This window comes from Poecilia mexicana, unplaced genomic scaffold, assembly GCF_051168715.1.
Source record: "Poecilia mexicana isolate PSO_F unplaced genomic scaffold, ASM5116871v1 scaffold_15, whole genome shotgun sequence".
In the NCBI taxonomy this organism is placed as follows: Eukaryota; Metazoa; Chordata; class Actinopteri; order Cyprinodontiformes; family Poeciliidae; genus Poecilia; species Poecilia mexicana.
The window spans coordinates 17,017,381-17,025,956 of record NW_028263384.1 but is presented as its reverse complement, the minus strand read 5'-3'; positions in this window follow the sequence as shown (position 1 = coordinate 17,025,956).

The following is an 8,576-nucleotide window of genomic DNA, read 5'->3' as shown; positions in this document are numbered from 1 at the left end:
TCATTTTAATTACAGTCAATAGTGACGCAGCGTGCCATTGTCTAAATTTACACCAAACACAATACAATAAACAACAACTCATGTAAAGTTAGCATTGCTGTGTTTTCTCGGTAGATTCCAGTACAGAACAAACCCAACCATGTCATAACCATAGATAATTTTATGACGATATATTGAGGCAGTATATGTCCAGAATATTCTCCTGTCAGATATGCCAGCGTAATAATAATTATGTGATCTTGTATGATTCAAATGTCTGTGAAGAGTTTTGGTTTCAGTTGAATATTTTGTAGTTGGTGATGTTTTTATCTGATTAATGTCATTTACATGACTTTGATAACTTACCTAAGGCCAGGTTCAGATGTTTCCTTGCTCTTAGTTGGAAAACTTATGTCATTGGTTTTAATTAAGCTCATCAAATCTTTTGATTTGATACATTGACGAAGCTGAGCAACCTCCATGGGTAAAAAATATTAAGTATTTCTAAGTATTTTAACAATAGCTTGTTGCATTTTACAGTTTTGAGAACCAAAGTCAAAAAGACTGATTAGACTCCGCTGCAATGGCAGCCATTTAAACAGTTTTTTTTTACTGGTTGACATGAGTAAATCTTTGTCATTACATACAAGTCTACGTTCTATTTTGTTTAGTACGAGATTGATAAAAAAAATAGTATGAGATTAATTAGTATTAAGTTATTGCTCACGCAGCTGTGTATGTTGCCCCACAAAGTCCTGGCATTCATGCCTCAAATATATTTTAAAAAGCTCCTCTGAAAATGATGTTACCGATGCGAAAGTATCAGAAGGACAGAAAGGCAATGATCCACATATTGGTAGAGTTCACAATTGTTTAAAATTAAGTTATGATATGCCAACTTCAGGTCTTTTCTCGGTTAATCTAGTGCTAATTCTCCAAAGTTAGAGTAAATAACCTTTCTGGTGAACACATTTACAGTAACGCAACATCAAACTCTAACAAACAGAGACAAAAATCCAGAAATAAATGAACAGAGCTTTGACAAAATGAGCAAGCATTATTCAGAGCTGATATTATTTGCCAGCATCCCGCTGCTTGCTCCAGATTGCTTGAAAAGATGCACTTCTAATCACACTACCACAGACTCCTTTGGGATGTGTGTGTGCGTGTGCGTGTGTGTGTGTTTATGTTCACATGGTTTTCTTTGTATGTGTATGTCTGGGATTACAATCTGCTCTGTTATCTTCTGCTCAACAGTTTCAGTCACATGCCGATATCAGGCTGACATTTTCTATGTTAGCACATAGCATGGAAATTGCAGATTATTATTCATTTCTGCCTGTCGAAACACACTGTGAATATGTTGGCACATATTTATTCAGTGCCTGTGGTTGTCCTGCTTTAATGAGCAGCTTTGTGAGGATATTACAATCCGACTTGTGTTTCCAGTTTCCCGCTCAAAGATGACCTCAGATGGATGAGGTGATTTGATTTTTTTTGTTAACATTCTGTAAGCTTCGTTCAGAAACAACCCAATGTGTTACTTGGTTTCTGCAGGTCTGAGATGAACACATGCATAAGGGCTTTGACAGCAGAGAAAACATCCCAGTCTGCTGGGGCACTCAGACACACAGCTGACCATTGAGCTAGTGGAACTTTCATACAAGCTTGTCTAGTTTGTTGCCATCACTCTTTGCCCACCTTCGCACAGGTCATGTTGCTATGTGGAACTCCAGCATTTGTCAGAATTAATGTGTCAAATGCCACTTTTTCCATTTCCATTTATGCTTAAGCCAGCTATTACTACATCAGAATATTAATACAGACGTGTTTAAAAATGGTCGCCATGGTAGATCAAAGAAGGAAACTGCACACAATCAGCATTAAACCTATTAGTTAATGCAATCTTTCCCTTGATGGAAGGTTATTAACGTTCCAACAAGTGTTCTTTTGTAGACTTTAAAGGAAAGCGATAAAACTGCTGAAGAAAGCTGAAGCACATCAACGCATTGATTTGTTCTGTCCATCTACACAATTGATTGGGTTTGTGGTCAAATAGTGATATTGTAACGTGTGTCATCATATTTATGGTAACTATCTTTTAAAGTGTTATAATCTGAGCTAGTGTGAACATATAGGCATTAAAAAAGAGGGCCCCCAGGATTTAACCTTGGGGTACTGTATTAGTATGCAGTGGTCAACAGAATTGCATATTGACTGTGATATTGTTTATTCCCAAAGCTCTTGAACAGAATGCTTTGGGGATTTTCCGCCACTGCTTAGATCACAGTCTTTTGACACGTCTTATTGGGAGAGCTAATAATCACAGAGTCCAAGAATGAAACAAATTGATTACACAAAAGTTACAGGAACAAGTAATGCGCCCACAGAGCTTGCAGAACTTGTAAAACGTGTTGTAATTATTGTCACCGCATTTAGTTGTATCATTTGTTGAGTCTTTGGTGGTGGTATGACAGGACAGCAGCTGCGGTGACTAGTTTTTAATGATTTGGGTGTTTATACTTGTTTACAAAACAGTCCGAAATGTATAATCTGCTGCATCCAAAGTGAGATGGGAAAGGTCTTTGGGTCTCGGTTTGGAGACAAATTCCAGCTAATGTAAGCAAGACCAAAGAAAAATGCTGGGTTATTACATTTTAACTCCAATATGCATTCCTTTTCATACTCGAATACGCATGAAACAAAATGCTTTGGTATTACATCTCATTCTGGTCTTTCTGTGTGTCTAAATCTGCCATTCAGCAGAAAAATAATAACTTTGCCACAGCCTTAAATTATCATAATGACCCACAGCACTATTCTCCCATACACACACACACACACGCACACACACGCACACACACACGCACACACACACACACACGCACATATTGACTTTTTTTCACTATACAATTTCATGAACTATTTATTTCAGCAAAGCATTCACGGTTTCTGACCTGCTCCAAAACTGACAGCTTCTGTTTGAAGCTTTTGCTGTGAAATGTTGAAGATGGTGATATCGACCACCACCGCGAAGGAAATGTGCTAAAGAAAACACTCTTACTGCAGTTTTCTTTCCCCTTAACTCACTATGTTTGAGTAGAATTAAATACTTTGACAAGTTTGCTTTTGGTCCATAAAGTTTGAAACTGTTTATCAAATCTCCACCTGCTCCAGCTTGTCCCAGCAGCCTACAAAAAAAAATAAATAAAAAAATAAGTGTATTGTGATAATATTTAGAACTTTTCATGTGTCTGTGTGTGTAAAAGAGTGAAAGTACAATCCTGGAATACTGACCTGTCTCCAGTTGCAATAAAAACCAATAATAAAGCCAAAAAAAAAGAAAAAAAAGAAAAAAGAACTTTCTTTGGAGTTTTTCTGAAGTGCACTGTCAAAATTATTGTTTTTTTTTTCTGAGGTTTTAACACTTGAACAACTTTATTAATGACATACTGCCCCGTCAGTTTCTGCTCCAATATCACATGTTACATTGACAAGGGAGTCTTAATATTTTTTCCTCATGCATGCATTCTTTTCTGTCTCCAAGCCATCTGGGCTTTGTGCCACTGCAAACACCCTCCTCCTATTGACTTAACCACAAGTTGAGAATCTCTCTTACATACACAGATACAGAGATTCTGTTTGAGGAACATAGTGAAAGAGATCTTGTTCTCTTTACAACATGACAGGAAATGAAAAAGTTTCAAACCAGCCCCATCTCCCGCCCACAAAAATTACTTGGACACGTCAACAGCAAATAAACATAGCCTTTTAATGCCTCCAAACAATTTGGATACTAAGGACAAACAGAATCAACCTCAGCGAGTCAAATATGTCTGTGAGATTGTGTTTGGAAGCTTCCGGGACATATCGTCTGTATCTTTTTGACCACATACGGGATTATTTTGAGTCTTGTCCGTGTGTGTATGTGTGTGTGCGTGTGTGTGTGTGTTTTTTTTCCAATTGTTGGTCCTGAATCCAAGTTTACTTTTCATTTTACCGCCAGCGGACATCCTCGTATCTGATTTCAATGCTGGCTGGCTCGACCCTGCATACCAGCAGGGATGGCGGTTCAGAGAGCGCGAGAAAGCTGTCAGACTCAAAATCATTGACATAGTCAAAATGTCCAAGGTAAAGAATGTGGTTTACAGTTAGAAAACTACCATGGAAAATTAAATCAAGAAATACATTTATATAGGCAAAATGGGCAAGACACTGGAACATCAGAAACTAGACACAAAAACAGATCTGCTCCTAAATGAGCTTGATCAAGCTACGGGAGCGCCTATGCAATGATATACTGTGCACATGGACGATGTATCATTGCCACAATTAAATGTATGTAAATGCCACATTTACTACGCATGGTTATCAGAATAAAAGTTCATACATTTCTGTGATATACAGCAAGAGCAAAATGCTTGACACAGACCGAAGCTGTGTGCATTATGCTGATTGTGTGGGAAAAACTCCCACTTCTTGAAAGCTGATGGTAAATTTTGGAACAGGAGAGGAAATGGGATAAAAAGAAAAAAAAAAACTGCCAAAGAGCTAATTTTGGGAAAATATGATATGTGTCAGGGATATCACAGAAATATTCTACCTTCTATAATTTCCCACAAAAGAAGTTATATTAAATTGTGTTCAAAATCATAGTACAGAATTCAAACCAATGATTTTGTAACATTCCAACAGATGCTCACATTCATAGATTAAGGAACAAATCTTAATGTTAAAAATGTTTCAAATAAGATCTGTATCTAAGAAATCTTTCTTCCTCATCCCAGTGACAACGGCATGCGATTGTGAGCGACTGTTTCTTTTTCTGTTCTCATATAAATATAGGTTTGTAGAACGTACTTGCAAATATTACATAGCAAAATTACAATCTGTTACATTTTAACTTCAATAAATTATTTTCATGTCCATATAAATAAGTTCAAGACATGGAGGAATCCACTTTTCTGTGCCATCTGAAACGTCACCATCTGATTTTCACATTCCAATTTGAGATGACTCCTTTGAAATGATATCCTAAAACTTTAGGGAATGCTTCACTAGGTTGAGACCAAGACTTTTTTTCTTACTTAAAATTATGTAAGAAGCATTGTTTGTCCTCACTCTGATCTCTTCATCGCATCTGTTGTGTTTGGTACAAATTATCCCAGCTGATGCTTATGTTTCTGTCTAGATGCATTTGGTGCTATCTGCTACATGTATCTACTCTAGCAACACAATACACAGCAGGGGAAAAGTAGTTGCAGAACTGGCAGAGATGCCACCAATTCGCCAATTTATTTGAAGATTTTAGTAAAAATGAGAATAGTTTTGCTTTTAGGCAGTGAGTATCTGTGTTTTTGCTAAACAATATTTTTGTTTAAAGATGAAGGAACTAAAGAAGCCAAAAAAATCTTGAGCCAAAATACAATCAGAGGCAATAAAGCACGTCCTTGCTTGAGAGACATAAATAATACTGATTGGAAGTAATACAAACCAGGAAGCTGATTTAATGACTCTTCTCCACATGTCATGCATGAAAACTACCAGAGATTTGATGAGTTACATATTATTAAAAATATAAAAATGTCTAAGCCACACTTAAAATATGAAATTGCCCATGAACAGATATTATGGTTTGGGAAAAGATGCAGTGGAGGAAATAAAAATAATTCTCTGATCATTTTCAAATCAAGTGAGGTTCCTATGTGCAATCAATGCTGTGGTTACAAAGGAAGGAGGACAAAGCAGAGGGTAAAAACAGAGAATGTTTTGGTACAACTCTAATCTTTAGTGTCCTAAAATGTGGATAGTAATAAGAAAGCAACCAGTTAAAATCTATTTAGATTGAGGTGGAGCAAGACTCCATTAGGATTAAATGTTTATGCACATTTTATGGGAATAAAAGAGGCACAAAACGAGCAGAAATACCCATTTTCACTATCCTTATTTTTAACTGGGCCTATCATTCTTTGTTTGATGACAAATGACGAGTAGTGGTTATGACACGCATCTTGTCCTTAGCTTAAAATCCCCCCGCAGTACTGTCCACTTGTATTCTTATAAAACTTTTGCTTCCCGTTTTTTTTTTTTTTTTTCCATCTTAGTGCATTGTTGAAATATTCTACCTCTATAATGTGGTGACAACTATATTCCCTCAGTACACCCACTGCCAGAGGGAAGTGGATGAGAGAAATGAGGTGAGCCAAGAGATTTCTGCATCTATCTCTCATACGCACTCTCCTTTCACTACCATATAAAGACACTGAGGCTGGTTCGAATGGAAAAAAAAAGGGAGAGAAAGTAACAGTCCTTTCCTGCAGAAAAAAAAAACTCTCACAGTGTTAAGACAAATGTCCAAACATGTAGTTACCCTGTACCTCTGGCTGTCCCGCTTTAATCAATTGCTTAGAAGATCATAAACCCTCCTCAGATTGTTTTGTCACTCCAATTTCCAGTTAACTGATGGGCCCAAACTGCAGAGGTGACTCCTTTTTCACAGTTTTCACTCTATGTCTTTTGAAATGGACAAGTGGAGAGGTTCCTTGGTGCAGAGAAAACATCTGAGTCTCCTGAGACCTTCCCACTGAGCGACTGGGAGCCTCAGATGTATGTGTCTTGTTTGTTGCCATGGTATCACCCACCTTACTGCCTGCTAAAATCTCTAAGAAAAAAACTTATTAAGGAGGCTTGGAGATATTTCTATTTTTAAGAATCATAGAAAGTAGACTTCTATTAGCACCAGGACTTCAATGTATTAATTAATAACATAGACTTTAAACACATTAAACATTTTTATTGAAATTAATCCCTTTTTTTCTTACATACAAATATGATATTGCTGAGGCAGTTAATTATAATATATATATATATATATATTAGTAGAAAGTGAGACATATATCTTGCAGTGACGTAAGAGGTCCAGACAGATCAAACCCTTATTCCGTATCTGAAGGAAGGAAAAGCATTAACGAGCCCTTGCCTAATATGTTGTAACATAATAATTTTTTTCTGATTGAATTAAAATACACAAATGTGTTTCTTAAGTACTCCATGTATAGTCAGTGTGTTGGAGAAAGCTAATAAGATGCATTTTGTTCTGATTGTCAAAAGAAGACATATTTATTGTTGCATTTTTTTATGTTTCACTGCTAATAAATGCAAAGTGGATGAAGTGAGTCAGAAAAGCAGGGCAAATGCAAACCAAGAAATTGGCTGAATAACCAAATAAATGTGCATTATTTGCTTGCTTGATATAATCAGACCAGAACTGATTTGTTTGTGGTCTTTTTGAACCTGCAACTATATTTTGTTGCACTCCGCAGCTCCACTACGTCACTTAATTCACCAAATAAAAGTGTATCTATTAAAATGAAAGCAAAAATAGTAAAAAGCCCAATTTGAACCATGAATATTGAAACTAAAGTGAGCGCCGCTTCTTCCCTGGACCTTCATAGGGCGTTGTGCTTGATGAGGATCAAATAAACAGCTGCTTAAAATAACAAAGAACACACACCCTAAAACACACTAGCAGATTTTTATGTCTTTGTAGAGCCTCTGTCTGCTGACCGCTGTGAAGAATCTGGGACGAGAAGAAGACACTAAAACTGAAATATAACCGCTTCCTCTCAGCTGGAGACATTTTGTGTATGGGAAGCCTTTGTCTGGATAGGATTCTCTGAAAAATACTGGCAGCACACAGAAGATAGAGAGATCTTCATTGCAAAATGTTGACATAAGGTGCTTTTGCACAATTATTTATACCCACTGAATGAAAAAATATATAATTTTTTTTTCCACTTTGAGTTTGAGTTGGATTTTTGACTTTATTTATGTTCAATAAAGTCAATAAAGTCAGAAACTCAAAGAGTTAAATAAAGTTTTTGACTTTATTGAACAGTACGTTCAATAAAGGATAGGATACTTTCTCCAGCATGTTCAAAGACTAATCAGAGAAAGTGGAAAATGGATAGAGCAGTGCAGACCTGAAGGAAAGCCCGTTACAGGCAGAAATGGACATGGAACTGGGGCAAAGGTTTCCCTCTTCACAGGATCATGACCCTTAAAATACAATTTAGAACTACAGCAGAATGTCGTGTTGGCTTGATCTGAGACTCTCGTGCAGAAAACGACACAGAAACAAGAGGATGTTTAAAATGTTTGATACAAATAAATGAACGGCTCTTCCAAGTTTTCATGGGAAATCCAAGATGCCACTGAGGAGGAGCAGCGATTCTCACGAGAACTTGATTATTGAGCTGCATTTCGAAATTGGTGAGGAGATGCTTTGTTTACTGTTGGGGAGTATTCCCACAAATACTGGCAGGTGGTGATGAGTGGTGCTTATTGGACGTGAGGGTGAGTAACGGTGAGTTGCTGTGGTTACATTTTGACAGCATAAACTGGTGAAGAGATGCAATGAGGTAGTCTTGAGGTGTGTTTGAAACAGACTCTAAGAACGAGGAGAGAGAGCACTAAATTGCAGGAACGTAACACCTACTGGCAATCTGTTTTCCTGTTCAGGAGACAACGGGATTAAGCATGTGAATTTCTAGAAAACACAGAAGCTGAAAGTACGTAGGTGTGCCTGATTACCCCTC